General features: G+C 36.3%; 1 protein-coding gene across 1 annotated transcript in view; it reads right to left on the reverse strand.

Annotated features, from left to right (window-relative positions):
- Positions 1 to 22881, reverse strand: part of LOC133329721 (probable serine/threonine-protein kinase DDB_G0282963) — a 150579-nt gene that overhangs the window by 118622 nt on the left and 9076 nt on the right. The gene's annotated exons all lie outside the window — the stretch shown is intronic.

The following is a 22881-nucleotide window of genomic DNA, read 5'->3' on the forward strand; positions in this document are numbered from 1 at the left end:
AACTACCACAAGAGAATGTTGGAGAAATTACGACGAAGAGATGGACAAAGAAATGAATCTCATCTTGTAAACGATAAAATGCCAAGTACATAAATGTCTTGATGGCACGAACAGAAGACGAAGACAACGACGAGGAAGAGTAGCAGTAAAACGTAAATTTTAAAATTTACAACTATCGCATCGAAGTAAATAAAACGACAACAACAACTGTTTGTTTTTGATGTGCTACTATTACATAAATTCGTTTTGGTCTTCAAGACATTAATGTAAATAAGAATTTGATTTATTTTACGGGAAATGTACAATCGTAGATTGTGGGAATTGGTAATCGTAAAAAAGTGGTCTCAATATGGACTGGAAGGTTTTTGATTTATTGAGGAAAACGTTTAAGAAGTAAGGCCGTTGGTTGGGTCAACTCCTAAAAAATTATACGCTACATAAAATCGGAAATCGAAAATAGGGAAGCCTAAGCTGAAATGATTCACACCAACAACAGGAGACTGAACCGGTTAATCTTACCGAAGAACAACTGAGAATCTTGCTGATGTAGCCTAAAGTCTTGAAGAAACAGGATACTGAACCGGTTAATCTCATCGAAGAACAACTGAGAATCTTGCTGATGTAGCCTAAAGTCTTGAAGAAACCCCAGGCATGTTCACTGCCACTACGCCGAGCTTACGCCGGCCGATCATCACAAACCTCATGACTTTTCTGATTGGGTTCTTTAAATCCATACAAATGGTCCGATATTACATCGAAAAATCATTTTCACTGATGAGGGTGATTTCCACCTCGGTGGTTACGTCAGCAAGCATCCATCCTGAGTGTGTACATATTAGGTTGGGGAAAAAGGAATCCATTAATATACCCTTCACCACACTGTGGTACAGGGTATTATGTCTTTGTGCATATGTTTGTAACAGGCAAAAGGAAACGTGATAGACACATGGTTCCTTTTGAGAATATGCATAGAATTCGATTTATAGAATATGCATAGAATCGATTTATGCTTGTCCGTCCGTCCGTCTGTCTGTCTGCCCATGTTAAATTATAAACAAAGTACAGGTCGCATTTATGATCCGAATTGGATGAAATTTTCCACAGGTCACTTATTTGGCCCAGGGACGAACCCTATTGAAATTGGGAAAAATTGGTTCAGATTTAGATATAGCTCCCATATATATCTTCGTCCGATTTAATGTAAATGGTGTACCAAAGTTCCTATATATCTTTCGATTTGCACGAAATTTAGCACTGCGTAATGAATTAGGTCTAGAATGATGTGTGTTAAGTTTCCTGAAAATCGGTCCAGATTTAGACATAGCTCCCATATATATTTTCGTCCGATTTAAGGTAAATGGTGTACCAAAGTCTCTATATATATTTCGATTTGCATGAAATTTGGCACAGCGTAATGAATCAGGTCTAGAATGATGTGTGTTAAGTTTCGTGAAAATCGGTCCAGATTTAGTTATAGCTCCCATATATATTTTCGTCCGATTTAAGGTAAATGGTGCACCAGAGTCCATAAATCTCTTTCGATTTTCACGAAATTTGGCATGGTGTACTGAATTGGGTCTAGAATGATGTGTGCTAAGTTTCGGAAAAATCGGTTAAGATTTAAATATAGCTTCCATATATATTTTTTGTCCCAACCTGCATCGATTTTATGGTAAATGGTGCACCAAAGTCCCTATATATCTTTCGATTTGCACAATATTGGGCATAGCGTGCTGAATTACGTCTAGAATGATATTTTCTAAGTTGGAAATCGGTTCAGGTTTTGATATAGCTCCTATATATGGTTTCTTCCGATTTTATGTGATTTGTGCACTAAAAAGCCAAGGTTTGCCCGATTGCCACACAATTCTGTACAATGAACTGTAGTTAATATAAATTAATCTCTGGCAAGTCTCGTTGAAATCGGTTCAGTTTTAGATATAGTTGCACCAAACTACTCATTTTTATCGGATATCATTCAATCGGATAAAGACATTTGCTTAAATTAATTTACATAATTTTGTCCTATTGTAAGGAGTCACTCTATATCTGAAAAATTTAGTGTAGGCTGCAGAATGACATGTTTATGGATCCAACGTCATTTTACTGGTCCTTCAATATTGCGACGTCCGTTACGATTCATATGTTGAATATACACAAAGTGGTGAAGGGTATCATATAGTCGGCCCGTCCGACTTTACTACTTTCCTTACTGGCTTTTATATGAATTATAGGACTTTATTTAACATGCTTCGGAATGTCCAATTTGGGCTAAATATGCACCGTTTCCACAATCCTCCCAAGACATCAATTTTTTTATCATTAAAGAAATTTTGCAATGCTAGAAAAAGATGATAATCGCTTGTTGGTGCCAAGTCCGGATTGTATGGCCGATGCATTAAAACTTCCCATCCAAGCTCCCGAAGTTTCTGGGGAGTCACTGTAGATGTGTGTGGCCTAGCGTTGTCCTGGTGGAACACGACACCTCTCCTGTTGGCCTATTCTGGCCGTTTCTGGCCAATTGCTATCATCAAAGGGTCCTGTTGTTGACAGTAGAGATCGGAATTTAGCGTTTGGTCATATGGAGGCAACACATAATAAATAATCCCATAGCAGAACCTTCCTGGCCGTTAGTCCTGATGAGGTGTATGAGGTGCTCCGCTCAAGAAATGGATCTATCTCATTCCGTTTGGCCAATACATCGCAGATGGAAATTCGATCCATCCTATTTGTTTTCTGTTAATTGATGTGGCACCCAAACATCGAGCTTTTTTTTGAATCCAGCGTTGTGAAAATGTAAAGCTCCTGGGCGATGTTACAACTGCTAACATTTTCATAATGGATTTCTTTATCCCCAATATCCCTAATTTTTGGGCCGTATATAATTCGGGACGACTTGAACATTTCGAAAAGTTAGCTGGACCAACAATTTGGTGAATTAGATAAATCGACTGTAACCGAATTTTCTTAAAAAATAGGCGATAAACAATATTTCGATGAAAAGTACTAAAATGTACTAAATTTGGTACAATTCCGTGGCATGTAAACGAATAGAGCTATAAGTTTGAAATATGGAATGTGAATCAAGTTTGAGAAATAGGGTCGATATGTTCACGAAAAGAACCAAACAGTACTAAATTTAGTACAATTTTCATTTTGTTTAACGGATGCACCTGGAATCCTAAAATTTTATATATGGTACAATTTGAATTTTGGGCGAACCAATAGAGGTGTACTTTTGGGGTAAGTAGGAAGTTTTGGAAATGTCTACTAATATGTAAATGGCACTAAATTTGGTACAATTTAGATTTATATGGAATCCTTCACCACAATTTGGTACAGGGTATTATGTCTTTGTGCATATGTTTGTAACAGGCAAAAGTAATCGAGATACACCCATGGTTCCTTTTGAGAATATGCATAGAATCACTTTATAAGTCGATTTAGTCTGTCCATGTTAAATTGTAAACAAAGTGCAGGTCGCATTTATTATTCGAATTGGATGAAATTTGGCACAGCTCATTCATTTGGCCCAAGGACGAACCCTATTGAAATTGGGAAAAAACGGTTCAGATTTAGATATAGGTCCCATATATATTTTCGTCCGATTTAAGGTAAATGGTGAACCATAAACCCTAAATAGCTTTCGATTTGCACGAAATTTTGCACAGCGTACTGAATTAGGCCTAGAATGATGTGTGCCAATTTTCGAGAAAATTGGTCCAGATTTAGATATAGCTCCAATATATAGTTTCATTCAATTTAAGGTAAATGGTGCACTAAAGACCCTATTTATCTGTCGATTTGCACGAAATTTGGCATGTCGTACTGAATTGAGCCTAGAATGACGTCTGCCAAGTTTCGAGAAAATCGGCCCAGATTTAGATATAGCTCCCATATATACTTTCGTCCGATATAATGTAAATTGTGCACCATACTCCACATATATCTTTCGATTTGCACGAATTTTGGCATAACGTACTGAATTAAGCCCACAATGATGTCTGCCAAGGTTCGTGATAATCGGTCCAGATTTAGATATAGCTCTCATATATAGTTTCGTCCGATTTCATGTAAATGGTGCACCAAAGTCCCTATATATCCTTCGATTTGCACGAAATTTGGCATTTGACTGATAGGAACAAAACGTACTGAAATTAGTATAACCTAACCTCTGACAAGTTTCGTTGAAATCGGTTCATACTTGGATATAACTTCCATATATATTTTCATCCGATTTTAAGTAAATTGGACATCAAACTCCTCATGTTAGTCAGATTGACATCAAATTTTGCACAACGTACAAAATTGAACATAGAATTACGTAGTTGCGTTTTCTAGAAGTGCAGACATAGCCCAACGGATGACCTATTGATATTTGTTTGAAGTCGATTCACAGTTAGATAAATATCATACAGTATATAGTCCTGTTTAATATACCCATAGTGAAGTCGGTCCGACTTCACTACTTTCCTTGCTGGTTTTTCATTAGCGCAATGATCACATCATTCATATCTACGAATTTTTCCTTCTGGGATTCTTATATACTTATCAAGGTCTTTCATCACCAATAGGAATTTTTCACACTCCAGACCATGTCCTCGACATAGCCTCACAGTGCTATTGGTTGTAATATAAATCTCAAGATCACGTCTTATATCCATTCCTTTGAAGTTATCAATGATTTGTATCATTTATTATTTAAAGCCAACCATTCTGAATAACGCATTCCTTTGATATGAAATTTTCCAAAGTTACCATGAAATGTGAAATAATATTTGTCACCGAGAGTAATTAATTTGTTTCTTGTAGAACACAAACATATATAAATCATACTCGTAGATTGTTTACAATTGGTTATAAATTAGAACATCTCATTGATAATATTGTGAATGTGATGTATTAAACTCACACACTCACACACACATACACCGAACAGGTATACACGTGAATAGAAATAAAATATCTCGACTTGTGCATACCCCTATTATGGTTATATAGATTCCACTTGGATATATATTTGTATTCTTTTCATTTGTATTGGTTATTAATTGTATGTGTGTGTATGTTTTGTCTCCTCTGGTATACCAGTATTCTAGTCTATGGTATCCCAGTGACAAAGTAAAATGTGGTTATTATATTCAATAACGTGACAGCATCGGATTCTCTTGTCTGCTACAGGACACAATAATTGGCTTTAATTGTGTTGCAGACTTTCATACTTATGTATGTAGTTTTGTGTTTATAAACTGGTATATATATATATATTCACAACACAATAATAATTGATTTAAGAAAATGATTGTAGTCTAATTTATACAGGAGGTATGTAAATTTTGAATCATTTGACTGCAGCATTATATATATTTTTCTAAAGTCACGTTGTTCTCAGTTGAGTTCGACTTGTACGAACATCAATTCTGTGTACATATGTGACATCTGTAATTTTACAGACATCGAATAAAAATAGATTTTAAATAATTAATTAGAACTGAAGGGCTTTCAAACCTCATAATTTTGAGAACAGGAAGGCCTTTCAGTATTCAATTTTGTGATTATAACCTGAAGAATATCTGCTTGACAACAGAATTAAGTTGCATATTCTAGTGGCGGTAGAAATGCTTTCATAATTACGTCGGAAGGCCTTCACGCAGAAAAATGTCAACATAAGTCCCATTAAGAAGTGGCAATGGATTTTTAGGTCAACATGGAGTTTCCGTCCCATATTATGGTCTGTTCTTTTCCAACTGGTTATTTGTAGCTTCCCCTGAAGACATTATACATAATTCAAGCATTTTTCATAATTGAGTTCAACCTACACGCTGAAAATAGTCTACATAGGTCCCACTAAGAAGTTGCAAAGGATTTTAGGTCAGCATGGAGTTTCCGATCTTTTTTTGAAGAATAGTCTCATTATCCAAACGAACTATCTATATTTAGGTTTCTGTGGAGACATTGGACATTTTGATTCAGATGGTCAATAAATCCTCATCGAAAAAAAAACTTTGCATTATATGTCTATGTTTTGATAAAGTCCTTATGCAACGATCTCGCCCAGTATTTTGAAGATCAAATTTTTATTTTCCAACCCAAGTGATAGTAATTTTTAATTTCGAGGTTTCAAGGTGTAGCAACACTCTTCGTAAAATGGATATATATTTCGGTCCAATTTTTTTTGGCATAGTCGCAGTTGCTAGAACTGGAACTCTTAAATTGGAAATGAAGGTCAAAGGGTTTTTGAAAATGAGAAATATAATTTTTCGAAAAGTACTAATATGTACTAAATTTTGTTACAATATCGTAGCATGTAAACAAATAGAGCTATAAGTTTGAAATATGGAATGTGAATGAAGTTTGAGAAATATGGTCGATATAAGCAAAGGGTTTTTGAAAATTAGAAATATAATTATCCGAAAAGTAGTAATACGTACTAAATTTGGTACAATTTCATAAAATCGATGGAGCTAGAAACATGAAATTTGGAATGCGAATAAAGGTTATGAAGTAGGATCGATATAAAGAAGCGGTTTTGAAAGCGTACACCCATGCACATGAAATGTACTAAACTCTACTAAATTTGGTACACTTTGAATTTGGAGAAACGGATGGACCTGGAATAGTGAAATTTATAATTAGCATTACCTTCGCAGAGTACAATTGGGTTATGTACGTAGTTTTGGATTTTTTACTTATCTGTACGAAAAGAACTATAATTGGTTCTAAATCGTACTATAATTGGAACACTGAAATTTGGAAATAAGATTACTGTTTGAGTGTAGGATAGGGATATGTACGTAGTTTTGGAAAATTTCTACGTATGTGTACGTGTATTTCTACGTACTAAATCGCACTATAGTTGGTACAATTTTGATATTTAATGAACCAACAGAGCTGGAACACTAAAATTTGGAAATAAGATTACAGCTGCATAGTAGAATTGAGATATGTAGGTAGTTTGGAAAATTCTTAATTATGTGTACTAAATTTTAGTAAAATTTGAATTTAGGGTGAACCAATAGAGCTAGAATTTTGAAATTTTTCGTTTGGATCACTCTTGGGGTGTATAATTGGGGTACGAAATTTGAAAATAAGATTACTGTTGGAGTGTTTGTATTGCTGTTGAGGTCTTGGATACGGGTATGTAGGAATTTTTGGAAATGCCTGCTAATGTGTACTTAATGACACTAAATTTTGTACAATTTGGATTTAGAGTGAAACAATAGAGCTGGAATCCTGAAATTGGGATTGCATGGAAATTTTTACCTATGTAAAATTTGGATTTAGGTAAAGCGATAAAGCTAAAATGAAATCTTAGAAATACGCACTGTAAGATAACACAGGTACTGAAATTTGAATTATGATCGGTGTAGGTTTAACATAATTCCCATATTCGCTAACGAAGCAGCGGACATATGCTAGTTTAGACATGGATGTAAAAAAAGTCTCGTCCCATTTTAGGTATTTTATTATTATACCCTACACAACTATGTTGTCAGGGTATTAAAGCTTTGTGCAGCGCCAAGAGTTTGTAACGCCGCGAAATATTGGTCCTAGACCCCCCTTTAAGTATACCGATATTATATCTCGACTAGCTGAGTCGATCTAGACATGTGTGTCCGACTGCCCATTATAATTTGTAAACACGATACAGGCCACAGTTATGAACCAATCTTCACGAAATTTTACATTAGAATGGGTAAAGATCGGTTAATATTTAGGGGATGAAATGGACCAAATACTGAATTATTGCCCAAACATCTCGAATTTTTACATGGAGAAGGGGATTGGGCATGCCTGTTTTGATAAAGATCGGTCAATATTTAGCGGGTCAAATGGACCGTGACCTTTGTGTGAAAAATGAAAAAAATATTGTATTGTATGGCGTATATATTTACTCCTGAAGGACATAGAGCCGAGAAGTTGATAGTATATCCAAAAGGAGTGGTTGGCTTTTAAATTAATACCAATTATATTGTCGTATGTACTCGGATGTGAGAGTTACACGTAAATATTTACATGTGCTTACATATTCAGATATTATTTAGTAACCCATTACCACACTAGAGGGCGGAAATATAGCGCTCATCACTTTAAAATGTTTCATGATGTTCCAGTTATGGCCAAGGACAACGCCTATAATTTTTGGTGACGATCAGATAATAATTTTGGGATGAAGTGGACCGAAAACTAAATTTTTTGGAGTTTTTCGAACATTACAACACAACCCAGGTTGAAGAGAATATAGACAAGTAATTAGAAGGACTGTATTGAATATTAGTAATATTCGGAAAGTATGTCAGTGTATATGTTATAGTTCCGTGGTAGTTGTGTAGGGTATCGTATGGTCGGCCCCGTCCGACTATAAATTAAAAAAGCATTCTCGATATATTCGTTATCCACTAGACAACTATGTTGAAGGGTATTATAGCTTTGTGTGGCCTCAAGAGTTTGTAAGGCAGCGAAATATTGGTCATGGACCCACTTGTTGCTAGATCGATTATATCTCGACTAGATGAGTCAATCTAGACATGTATGTACGTCCGTCCATCTATCCATTATAATTTGTAAACAAAGTACAATGTTGCTAATGAAGACCACTATTGTTTGTGATCAATAACAAATTTTACACGGAGAAGGGGATCTGACCATCGGATAAACATGGCAATTTTCATAATAATCGGATTTAGCTCCGCAGTGGTAATTGTGTAGGGTATCATATGTTCGAACGGCCGACTACACTACTCCAGCGACTGGAGTAGTTTTCTAATATTGGTGGGTATAAAGCATCAGCCAAACAAAACTCAACGACCACTTTATTTAATAACAAGTTTGGATATTAAACACGTAAACAACAATCGTAATTAAAAAATAACGCTACAAATATATTTGTATAGTTATTAAAAAATATTTTATTTTTGATCCCATTTTAAATATTCTAGACTTGCCCCTTTACTGCTATTTTGAAATTTTAAAACATTTTAGATGTACACCCATCTTTGTAAGGTATCATACCGTCGACCACACCATATCTACTCCTTATATATGTGCATATACCACTTAATTCACATACCTGTATATGTGTTTATTTATGTTTGTATTGAATTGAAATGTTGTTAGGTACTTGGACTGACTAATTGAGTTACACATTCAAATGGGAATTTATTATGTGCTTGTATGTTCGTGTGTTTGTGCTTCTATTATGTTTGTTCATTCACTGTTAGTACTCGCATATACTATATAATATTACTATGTACACATTATATGTCGATGTGTATATGTACATGATGGTATATATAAATGAGATGACAGCACAAAATCCATTTAAAGAAAACAATAGTAAGACAAATACAACATAAAATATTGAAAAAAAAAAACAGCAACTCTCTTTAATCTCAAGTTGTGTATAGGTATTGGTATTTAAGAATTAAAATTATTATCCCTTTTTTTTTTAAATTTCATGTCTACATTTCAGAATCATATTCCAATAACACTCAAATAAGTTCATGGTATCGAAATGTCATGTCATTTAAATTATGAACATAGTTTTATATAACAAATTACACTCTAACCTCGAATATGCTTCTCTCATTATTGAACATTTATCTGCAGGTTATCTAAGTTCAAATGTTTTGTGGTTTTCGACAGAACAAAATTACCACAAAACACCACAAATGTTGGAATTCACAAACAAAAAATGTGGTACTGGTTAGAGAGGAAGGGGAACGCAAAGACATATACTATGCTTTGCGGTTAAAATGTTAAATGTTTGTTTGTCTGTCTTTCTGTATCAATCATTCTCCTTCTCAAATACCAAATTTTATTGAATCATTTTATATCGTTTTGCGTTTTTTTTTTTTCATATTCATTTTTCCAGAGGTGAGCTCTCTTACCACACATTACTTAGCATTCAAACGGAAATTGCAAAAGCTGATTGGGTATAGAAGTGTGAAAACATTTGAAATTCTGTGTAGCACAGAGAATCAAATACACATAAGGAAGGTGAAGTATAAGAAGGGAGAGAATTAATTGATTTTGAATTAAAATTTGTCAATACGAATGTGATTATTCTGAAAAAGTTCAGGTGATGTCGCTTAAAAGTCAATACTTACAAAAGAAGTGTTAACATCAGTTCGGCTTCAGTCAGATAGTCTGAGAGGACGAGCTGAACGGAAACTTTATAGACAAGATGAAGGAAGTTTTTATTGCCGAGTTGATGGGGGGGTCTATAACCGAGTTGATGGGAGTATCTATAGACATGCCGAAGGAACTCTCTATAGACGAGCTGAAGGAAGTCTCTCTATAGACGAGCTGAAGGGAGTCTCCATAGACGAGCTGAAGTGATTCTCTATAGACGAGCTGAAGGGAGTCTCTCTATAGACGAGCTGAAGGGAGTCTCTCTATAGACGAGCTGAAGGGAGTCTCTCTATAGACGAGCTGAAGGGAGTCTCTCTATAGACGAGCTGAAGGGAGTCTCTCTATAGACGAGCTGAAGGGAGTCTCTCTATAGACGATCTGAAGGGAGTCTCTCTATAGACGAGCTGAAGGGAGTCTCTATAGAAGAACTGAAGGGAGTCTCTATAGACGAGCTGAAGGATGTCTCTATAGACAAGCTGAAGGGAGTCTCTATAGACGAGCTGAAGGGAGTCTCTATAGACGAGCTGAAGGGAGTCTCTCTATAGACGAGCTGAAGGGAGTCTAGACGAGCTGAAGGGAGTCTCTCTATAGACGAGCTGAAGGGAGTCTCTATAGACGAACTGAAGGGAGTCTCTATATAGACGAGCTGAAACAGAGGAGTTTTTTATAAACGAACTGAAGCATTAATTCTTTCATAGACAAGCTGAAGCAGGGAGTCTTTCACAGACGAGCTGAAACTGGGAATATTTCACAGGAGAGCTGAAAGCAGGGTGTCTTGCATAGAGAAGCAGAACCAGTATTTTTTTTCATAAAAAGTTGAAGTTAATAGGCGAACTTAAATAGGGGAGTTTTCATTGACGAACTGTAACAGAAAGTCTTTCATACACGAACTGAAGCAGGGAGTATTTCATAGACAGGCTGTAGAACGATGTCTTTCATAGACAAGCGGACTGTAGACTTTATATAGAATCTAATGCAGGGTCTTTCATAGACGAGCTAATGTATAGTGTAGTTCGTATTACCTCTGAAGCAGGAAGTTTCTCAGAGAAAAGTCAAAGGTGGGAGACTTCGGTGGCCGAAGGCAGGGAGTCTTGATAGGACATCTGAAGGTAGTCTATAAGTGAGCTACAGGGTAAATATTCCGATCCTTTCATAGTTAACCTGAAGGGAAAATTCTGGAAGTATTTTATAGAAGAGTTGAAGGGTGTCTATATACAGGATGCGGTTTGATGCATGGAGTCTTTATATATGATCTGAAGCAGGGAGTCCTTATAGACGACCTGAGGCAAGTAGAATACGAGTGTCTATCAAAGGCGAACTGAAGAAGGAAATCTTTCATAGACGAGCGGAGGGGATCCATTGTAGACGGACTGAGGTAGGTAGTCTTTATAGGGGGTCTTTCATAGGCGGGCGGAGATTGGGAGTCTTTCATAGTCGAGCTAAAGCAGGGAGTCTTTTATATACAATCTGAAGAAGGGAGACATCTATAGAGGAGCTGAAAAAGGGAAAAGTTCGTAGACGTACTGAAGCAGGGAGCATTTAATCAATGAGCTAAAGGCTGGAGAGTGGGTGTTTTTCCTAGAGTCATTCCTACTGAAGAGAGGGAGTTGATGGGAGGGAAACAAGAAAGCAAGAGAAGAGAATTTATAACAAAGCTGGAGTCTTCACAGTATTACAGTAGTGGACCTGCAATGCGTCTCAATAAGTCTTCATAAACTGGCAAGTATAAGAATGTTTTGTTCGGAATGAAGACCTTCTTGGTGTAATTATAGACAACGAATCTGCCTAGATGAGATATTAAACCGAAAATCTTTATAAAAGATATCTGTCCCTAGAAAAGTTCTGCAGAAATACAGAAAGCTTTTATAGGCCAGTATTATTATTTTTCCTTGAACTGCTTCCTTACAGCAGAAAGATAAAAACCAGTATTTTCCCTCACCCATTTACGAATTTCGCCAATTCTGAGATTGTATGTATGTACACAATTGTGAATGAAATTTATTTAATGAACATTTTAATACCACATTGTTTACATAGCAAAAAATGAATTCTTGAAAACCCCAACATAAAGAAATAATTTTTAAGCACTCAATGACTACACGGCGGATTGACAATAAGGGAATTTATAATTTTTTTTCTATTTTCTGGAAATCTCATCATAAATATAGAATAGAATAATGAAATATGCTGTCATTGTTGTTCGCTCATTCATTCATTATTTCGCTCGCTGATATATAAATATGAATGAAACACATAAATCCTGGAGGGCGGCAGATATGTATGTGTGTGTGCGCTGGGTATGGGATTTTATTGTATAAGTGACACCAAAGTGTAGGTGTGTCTGTTTCTGTGTGAGTGAGTGTGCTTGATTGCTGTTGTATGTATCCAAATTACATTCCATCATTCGCAACACCACCTCTGCCCCCCTCTTCAATGAGTTTTACAAAAGCCAACGCACACACACACTCACATATATAAATGAACAATTGATGTTCGTTTAAAACACGTGTCACATCAGGAAGTTAAACGAAGTGAATGAGTGACTAGCTGACTGACTGTCACCCTGCCTGCCTGCCTGCCTCGGCGACTGAATGCGACGGACGAATGGCTGAATGTTTTTATGATGTTTATATCAAAATATAGCATAAGGAGAGTTGGGGGGGTCGGGGCGGAGAAACCCCCAAAGATATAACCATGAAGCTAATTACATATGATTGCCATGGAAATTTGTAATTAATTTAGCAAACAATAAAGGAAGGAAGGGAAAAATAAACTGAACATTTGCTCTTGTCTACACATTTCAATTTGTACTTTATTTTTTGGTGGAGTTGTTGTTGGTATTGTTGTTGTTCATTGACTAAGAGGAAGGTATATATTTTGTTTGTATTGAAGTGCGGGGGATATATAAAATAGGTTATACGAAGGAGGAAAGGAAATTATGTTATTTCCAGCTATTGGTCATTTTTTGTTTGTTCTGAAAACAAAAGGACCAGCTTTATGGGCGAGGTGTATGGTGACTTAATTGATGAGTTAAGGGACAGATTAATGGACGAGGTGAAGAGAGGAATTTTTCATACACGGGATGAAAGGAGGAGTGTTAATCGAGCTGTGGAGAGTCTTTCATAGACATGACTTTAGCTTTTCCATACAGATTTTCCGCTCACCAATTCTTCTATAGGGACCCCTTGTCTATGAAGGGACCATTCAATTTGCGAGCTGAATTAGGGAGTCTGTTATTGACTAACTAAAGCAGGGAGTCTTTCATAGACCAGCTGATGCAGGGTGAGTGTATTTCGTAGCCTGAAGCAGGAATTATTTCATAGACAAGTTTAAGGCAGTCTTTAAAGACGGGCTGAGGCGGTGAACCTTCCAATGATAACCTGAATCAGGTAGTGTTTCAAGGATGAACAAAAGCTGGGAGTCCTTCTTAGACGAGCTGAAGTCAATTCGTAAACGAGTCGGAGGGAGTCTTTGTTGACGGACTAAACCAGGGAGTCTTGATAGGCCATCTGAAGGTAGTCGAAAAGCGAGCTACAGGGAATATTCAAGGCAAGCCTTTCATAGAGGAGCTGAAGGTATACAATTCTGGGAGTATTTTATAGAAGATTTGAAGGACGTCTATATATGCGATCTGAAGCTGGGAATCTCTACAGGCTACTTGAAACAGATGGTCTTTATAGATGATCTGAAGAAGAGAGTCCTAATAGACTAACTCAGGCAGGGAGTCTCTCAAAGAAAAACTGAAAACGGGGTCTATCAAAGACTTGCTGATATATACAAAAGGTATACAAAAGCCACTTTAATTCGCCTCTAAAAGGTCCATTCAACTCTATTTAGAAAACTCCATTAGAGGCTACTGCTTATCTATAAATGACTACCTGTCTCAGCCTTCCAGCCCTAAAAATTCTCAATTAGAATCTCTGCCGTTCCAACAATATGTTCATCCTTAATTCCTAACCAAAACACTCCCTTCATCTTGTCTATAGAGACTCACTTCAGCTTGTCTATAGAGAAACCTTTAAGCTCGTCTAAAAATATTCCTTTCAGTTCGTCTATAACGACTCACTTCAGCTTGTCTGTAGAGACTTCCTTTAGCTCGTCTGTAGAGACTCCCTGCAGCTCGTCCTATAGAGACTCACCTTCAGCTTGTCTATAGAGACTCACCTTCAGCTCGTCTGTAGAGACTCACTTTAGCTCGTCTATAAAGACTCCCTTCATCTCGTTTATAGGGACTACCTTCAGCTCGTCTACAGAGCCTCACTTCAGCTCGTCTCAGCTCGTCTATTGAGACTCACTGTCAGCTCGTCTATAGAGACTCACTCTCAGCTCGTTTATAGAGACTCACTTCAGCTCGTCTATAGAGACTCACCTTCAGCTCGTCTATAGAGACTCACCTTCAGCTCGTCTATAGAGACTCACCTTCAGCTCGTCTATAGAGACTCACCTTCAGCTCGTCTATAGAGACTCACATTAGCTCGTTTATAAATACTCCCTTCAGCTCGTCTATAGAGACTCACTCTCAGCTCGTCTATAGAGACTCACTCTCAGCTCGTCTATAGAGACTCACTCTCAGCTCGTCTATAGAGACACAATCTCAGCTCGTCTATAGAGACTCACTCTCAGCTCGTCTATAGAGACTCACTCTCAGCTCGTCTATAGAGACTCACTCTCAGCTCGTCTATAGAGACTCACTCTCAGCTCGTTTATAGAGACTCACTTCAGCTCGTCTATAGAGACTCCCTTCAGCTCGTCTATAGAGACTCACTCCAACTTGTCTATGGATACTCTCTCTAGCTCGTCTATAGAGACTCACTTCAGCTGGTCTATAGAAATTTCCTCTCAGCTCATCGGTAGAGAATAGAAAGAGTCTCTTTAACTCATCTATATGGACTCCCTTCTTCTCGTCTAAAAAGGCCCCCATTCTATTCCTCATTTTTCTACAGTAATATAACCCATTTATACCTCACGATTAAAAAAATATTAAAGTGTGCGTGCATGTGAAAATTTAAATGTGTGTGTGCGAAAAAAATAAACAAACCAGTTTTCATACAAAGATAACCAATGCAATTCCCATACGTTGCAGTTTATTTATGATTATAGTTTACAAACTATAAAGAGTGAAAAAATAACAAACTCGCCCACTACCATTACAACAATAACAATGTTGTAAATGCATACAACGCAATTGTATTGGAAATGAAAAAAAAAAACTAAAAAAGGAAAACAATAAATAAAAACAAAATCAACTCAATTTACGACGCAATGCCCTACCGAAGGTTAACTTTTGTTTATAGCAATAAACAACGACAACAAAATGTATATAAGTATGTATACATACGAAATACGAAATAAAAGAAATAATAAAGAAATAATGGTATTTAAATTTTAAAATTAATTTTAAGTTATTATTTCGTCTTTTTGTCGGGTTAAATCTACTGGATTTAATAGATCCAGTACTATGTAAACGTACTATAAAAATATTCGTTTATAATTTTTTATGATATGATTTCCTTGACAAGGAAGCCATATCAGAGTTTCCCTCTTCGAACAGATTTCCAGATTATCTGGTCAATTATTCTCACTACAATTGTCAAGAACTTAATTCTGTAGTCTGGTGTAATTAATTGGCGATAAGAAAAAAACTATGTTATTATTTTATTCTGTAAGTTTTAATTAAACGGTTAATGTGTCAAAACGACAAAAAAATATTAACAGTAACTGTTCTCATTACTATAGCAAATGGTTCAGGGATTAGTTTCATTACCCAAATACCCACACATACACACACGTGTTTTCCTATTTACAAAAAAAAAAAAAAAAAAAAAATAAATGTTTAAATTATTTAGGGGGGAAGAGGAGGGGGTTTATGTGTGTATGTGTCAACAATAATCCGTACACGTGTCACTGACAGCAAACCCTTCCAATTAGGATATTCCTTTAACATCGATGTCTTTCTCTCTCTCTCCCTTTATGTTGTACCGTAATTTATTTTCAACGGTTCTTTAGTAGCAACGAAATAGTTGTTTGGTACAAAACAAACAATGAAATCTGAGAAAATAGTGGGTAAAAGAGTTTAAATGTTTAAAATGTAGTTGGCAAGAGTTTTTGGTCGAAATTGTGGGACAACTTCAGAAGTGTTGGCGGTTTATTAGGGATACCATTTGTATTTTGTTTTTGTAAAATAGTCAGGCTGAATCCCAGCTTGTTGCTTTTATAAAAAACAACTATTTATTAGTGGGGAATGTATGGCATTGTTTGCCGAGGGGTAAGGCAGGGAAGACTATAGTTTCGGATCACGCCACTGATCCTCATCAGCTATTGCTTCTATGCAAAAAAAAACCTTTTCATACCTAAATGTCTCTTGTAACAAAGCGAAGTACTTAGCTGACCAACGACATAAACTGCATGAGAATTTCGCTGGTGCCTCACTTCGAGGTTAACAAGGCATTTACAAACAATTCCATACCTTTCCCACTGTTATGTGTTGTCACATCGCGACAAATGCACACAACGACTTTGTTGGTGTTGCTAGTATACAGCAACAAACCAAACAGTTTAACCGTGCCTGCGTCTACAACTTCAGTAGTGCTGGTGGTTTATTTGGGATACCATTTGTATTTTGTTTTTGCAAAATAGTCAGGCTGGGACAACATTTTGAGACGAAATCGTGTATAAAAAAAAATAACCTACAGATCAGGTTGGATTTGGATTTACCTTTCCTTCTTTAGTTCGCCAATGAGAGACTTCATTCAGTTCGCCTACAAAGGCAACCTTCATGGAAGGCAGAAGGCAACTCGTCTATGAAATATTCCCTTAAGCTCGCCTATTAAAGAATCCCTGCTTTAGCTCAATGAAAGACTAGTATCATTGATCATAAATGAAGTACTCTGTCCCTTCAGCTCTTCTAAGAAGGGCTCCTAGCTCTTCAGTTTGTCTAAGAAAGACTCCTAGCGCTTCAGCTCTTCTATGAAGGATTCGTAGAGCTTCTAAGAAGGACTCTTATCCCTTCAGCTCTACTAAGAATTACTCCTAGCTCTTCCAAGAAAGACTCCTAGCCCTTCAGCTTGTCTATGAAATATTCTCTTCTTCAGCGGGTCTATGAAAGACTCCCAGGTTCAAATCTGTCCCTTCAGCTCTTCTAAGAAAGACTCATAGATCTTAGCTTCTTAGAGACTCCTTTCCCTTCAGCTCGTCTATGAAATACTCCCCGTTTCAGCTCGCCTATGAAAGACCCCCCGCTTCTTCTCACATATTAAATAGTCCGTGTTTATGAAAGGCTATTGGCATCACCTTGTCTATGAAAAACTCTCTTCTTCAGACCCCTTGTTTCAGATCGTCTATGAAAGACACCCAGCTTCAGGTCGTCTATGAAATACTCCCTGCTTCAGCTCGTCTATGAAAGACTCCCTGTCTCAGCTCATATTTGACATAGTGCGTGCTTCAGCTCATCTATGTGTTTCTTTTTCAGGTCATATATAAAAGACATTCAGATCGTATATGAAAAATTCTATTCAGGTCGTTTATAAAAAACTTCCTGCTTATGACCTTCGGCTTATTTATAAAAAATTTTCTAGCCTTTAATTTTGCTTGTAAAGACTCCCCGTTCTCTAGCTTCCAGATCGTCTATAAGGACTGGTATCTGTTTCTGCTCGATATTCTGTGTAGGGACAAATATATATATATATATATATAGTCTCTCGTACGACCGTATGAAGTATTGTTTACAGTGGTTTGAAATATAAATGTTTCCCAATGTTTGTTCTCGATGAGTCCTCGATTTGTGGCGGTAGTGTAAAGAAATTAAAAAAAACAGTAAGGAAAGTAGTAAAGTCGGACTAGGCCGACTATATGATACCCTTCACCACTTTGGTTATATTCTACATATGTATCCTAAAAGACGACACGTGTTTGTTATATATCTATATCTGAACCGATTTCGGGAAACTTGCCAGAAACTAATTTATATTACATCAGTACGTTGTGTCAATCGGCCTAGCTATGGATCTTTTCACGAAGCTTAGCAACAACATTTTAGACTTAATTCAGTACCCTATACCAAAATTCATTCAAAAGATATATAGGGACTTTGGTACACAATTTACCTTAAATCGGACGAAGATATATATGGGAGCTATATCTAAATCTGAACCTATTTTCACGAAACTTGGCAGACACCATTCTAGACCTTATTCATTACGCTGTGCCAAAATTCGTGCAAATTAAAAGATTTCCAGGAACTTTGGTGCTCCAATTACATAAAATCGGCCGAAACTATATATGGGAGCTATATCTAAATCAGAACCGATATTCTCGAAACTCTGCACACACTCTGCACACATCATTCTAGACTTATATTTAGTACGCTGTGCCAACTTTGTTTAAAATTTAACACCAACAGACGAACGGACGGACATGCATAAAACGTCTCAGAAAGTGATTCTATGCATATTCTCAAAAGTAACCATGTGTCTATCTCGATTATTTTTGCATGTTACAAACATATGCTCAAAGATATAATACCCTGTACCACAGTGTGGTGAAGGGTATAAAAACAAAAACACCGTCGCAATGCTTCAAAAGTTTTTGCCTAAATTCTGCGGAGAAATTGAAAAAAATGGGCAAGTACCATTAACATTCGACCGACCATCCAAAACGTGTAAATGATGGTTCATCTATCGAACATGACTTGGGACCCAATGAGTGTAATGTATTCCCATCTTCAAGAAAAAATTTGTGGTAAAAAATTTTCATCGCCAGAAGACGCTGTCGATGTGTTATAAAAAATGAACTAGTTTTAAAAAATCAGGTGGAGAAAACATTGAAATGTAACACAAACATTTTTTAATGAGAAATATTCAGATTTGCATTTTTAGGTCGGAATGGGAGCCTTTCATAGATGTAATTAATGATATTATTTCACCAAAAAAGCAAATGAATACATATCTTAATATAAGAAGGTAGTAGAGGATATCAAACAGAATATAGTCTGTTATTCTTTCTTTACCTTTCTTCTTTCTTTTCACCTCATATTCTCTTGCCTGATTATTACTCAGTTTAGTCCCTATTTGTTCCGCAACTTGTGTCGTCGTTAGTTTTTTACTTTTTTTTTGTATAATACAGATAACAATATTTGCCAAAGTAATGAAGTAAATTTTTCCATTGACATTGTTTGCAAAAGAAACCAACAACAACAACATCAGCAAGAGTACAGAAAAGAGGACATGCAAATATACATTATGTCAGCTAGACATTTTAGTTATAAAATAACAACAACAACAACGCCACCGGAAAAGGGTGTGTCTTCTTCTGTTGATTTGTGGGAAATATTTTTTATAGGGCAAAAGGTTTTTTTGATAAATGGTTTGTTAATTCTTTGAAACGGCTGTCATAATAAAGTTTTTCACATTAATGGATGATATCAGGAAATATGTGAGGGAGTCGGGTTGGGGTTGAGGTGGTGTTTAAAATTGTAATTTATAATCGTAGTTCGTTTTATCGTTTTCCAGTAAATGAGGATAAAGGATGTGTTGTTAATTTACGTTGTAGTTAACAAAACAATTATAAATTATTACATGGGTTTATTTTTTTTAACAATAAACTCTAATTGGAAAGGAGCCGATTACAATGTTCTGCGAAATTGTGTAATGGAACATATAGGAGGACTACTGAATATATGACCTAATAATAAAACTACTTATAGTAAAAAAATCCGTTTCATTGATTTTCAAAGTATTCTCCATCATGATTTATAAAAATTCTCATTCGGTCAAACCAATTGTACATTCGAATAGAGATACCTCCAAAACATCGGGTTTGGACGCTTCAATATCATCTTCTGGCTAAGAAAATCATTCTTTATGCATGTTTTTCTTTATTTGTTGCAATAAAAAGTAATAATTGGGCGCCAAATCAATTCCACTTTTACCCTTGTCAAAAATTCGCTGGTTAAAACCAATGTGGAAGAGCTCACATTGTCATGGTGTACAACGATTCCGAAGAAGCATGCTACCATTTGTTTGAATTTTTTTACCGACAACTTCTTTGTCTACGAAGACCATTACGATCGGCAGCTGTTTCCTTTTGAACTGATACGCATAGAAGCACCGTGTTCGCATTTTTCGAATGTTTTTTACACCACTCGCGATTGACATATTGTGTCGAATCTAAGGAGATCCAACCTTTTTGGCCAGATATTCATGCTATATCAAATGTATGCTGGTGGATGAAATGACCGCGGCATCCTTGGTCATTTCATCCATCCATCCACTGTATACCGCGGGCGGTTTAATTCAATTTGTCTTTTTGAAGTTACTGTGTTCTGAGTATATTTATGCTAAGCAAGTAAAACTGTTGTTTAGTTCTTTGGTGGGAACTTAAGCATGCCTTAAATTAAACCGAACATTTTTATGGCTATATAAAAGCCTCAACCTGTATTGGATAATATCTGTAAAAGAAGTTTTTTATTCATCAGGAATCCGATATGCCATGTTATAGCCAATTCGATAAGAAAATCGTTAAACTTTAATAATACGGAAAATGACGCTGACATTTCTATGATGGTCTACAAAGGCCAGCGCAAATTATTGGAGAGGGCCGGATTGGAAAATTGTAGAAACTTCAGTGGAACATTCGGCTGAGATTTAAAAACCCGTGACCATTATATTATGTTGGGGAAAAAGAAATATATTATTTTTTCGGTAGATGTTGACCGGCATGTTAGCAGTCGTAACATCACCCAGGAGCTAAAAATCGAACATAAAACTGTTTTAAACAAAGCTAGATTAAAAAAGCTCGATTTTTTAATCCAATTAACAGAAAAAATAGGATTGATCGAATTTCCATTTGCGAAGCCTTGGCCAAACGGAATGATATAGAACCCATTTCAACGGATGGTGACTGGAGATGAGAAATGGATTAGATGCGATAACCCTGTACGAAAATGATCGTGGTCAAAGAGTGGTGAAGCACCTCAAACGGTGGCCAAACCGGGACTAACGTGCAAGAAGGTTCTGCTATACATTTGGTGGGACTTGAAGGCAATTATTTATAATGCATTGCTTCCATATGGCCAAAAGCTAAATTCTGATCTCTACTGTCAACAACTGGGCCGTGTGAAGATAGCAATTGTCGTGTTCCACCAAGACAACGCTAAACCACATACATCTACAGTGACTCGTCATAAACTTCGGAAGCTTGGTTGGATAGTTTTAATGCATCCGTCATACAGTCCGGACTTGACACCAAGAGATTATCATCTTTTTCTTGCATTGCAAAATTTCTTTAATGATAAAAAATATTGGTATCTAGGGAGGATTTTGCAAACCAACTACTAGACTTTTTGCAAATAGAGAGCAGGATATTCCGAAGCATGTTAAATAAAATCCTATAGTTCATATAAAAATAATAGAATCCTTTTTTGTCTAATACAACACCGGAATCTATTTCCTAAATTCGGCGGGAAAAATGCAGAGAAAACACAAGAAAAACCAGTAAAGAAAGTGGTAAAGTCGGACGGGGCCGACCACTTTGGGTATATTCAACAGATGAACTCGAACAGACGTCACATTTGTAACGGACCAGTAAACTGAAATTGGATAAATAAACATATCATTCTGCAACTAAATTTTTCATTTGGTCAGATATAGAAGCTATATCTAAATCTGAACCGATTTCAGGAAACCTAACACACATCATTCAAGACCAAATTCATTACGCTGTGCCAAATTTAGTGCAAATCGAAAGATATATAGGGACTTTGATGCACCATTTACATTAAATCGGACGAAAATATATATGGGAGCTATATCTAAATCTGTACCGATTTTCACGAAACTTAACACACATCATTCTAGACCTAATGCATTATGCTGTGTCAAATTTCGTGCAAATCGAGAGATATATAGGGACTTTGGTGCACCATTCACATTAACTCGGACGAAAATATATATGGGAGATATATCTAAGTCTGAGCCGATTTTCAGGAAATTTAACACACATCATTCTAGATCTAATTCATTACGCTGTGTCAAATTTCGTACAAATCGAGAGATATATAGGGACTTTGGTGCACCATTTAGATTAAATCGGACTATATGGGAGCTGTATCTAAATCTAAACCGATTTTTCCCAATTTAGGGTTCGTCCTTGGGCCAAAGAAATGAGCAGTGCCAAAATTCCATCCAAATCGGATTATAAATGCGACCTGCACTTTGTTCACAAAAATACATGGACTGACGTACGGATGGACATGCGTAAATCGACTCAGAAAGTGATTCTAGGCATATTCTCAAAAGGAACCATGTGCCTATATCGTTTCATTTTGTCTGTTACAAACATATGCATAAAGAAATAATACCCTGAACCACAGTGTGGTGAAGGGTATAAAAATCAGAAAATAAGGTGGAGCCTCTATTGGGACTATATCAAAAAATGTGGCCCTACATAGAAAATTTCCCACAAAAATATATATAACCTCCAATATCGCGGACTTACAAATTACAGCAACTCTAAAGCCTTAAATTGCTGACATTGAAGTGATAATCTTATTACATGGACTTATTTTGATATTTTTCTACTAAGTCAATTTGGTGGAAAATCATGTCCAAGTCCCCCAAAATACCGAACAATAGGGGCCATCCGGAAATTTGGTGAAATATTGACATTTGTTGTCATTGCAAAATACCGAAATTTGGAATGTAGCATTATATGGGTGCTGCCCTGAAAAGTGGGTCAATATTTCGAGGTGTT

This window comes from Musca vetustissima, unplaced genomic scaffold (genome assembly GCF_032173495.1).
Source record: "Musca vetustissima isolate MV318-11 ecotype Yass unplaced genomic scaffold, APGP_CSIRO_Mvet_v1 utg1892, whole genome shotgun sequence".
Classification (NCBI taxonomy): Eukaryota; Metazoa; Arthropoda; class Insecta; order Diptera; family Muscidae; genus Musca; species Musca vetustissima.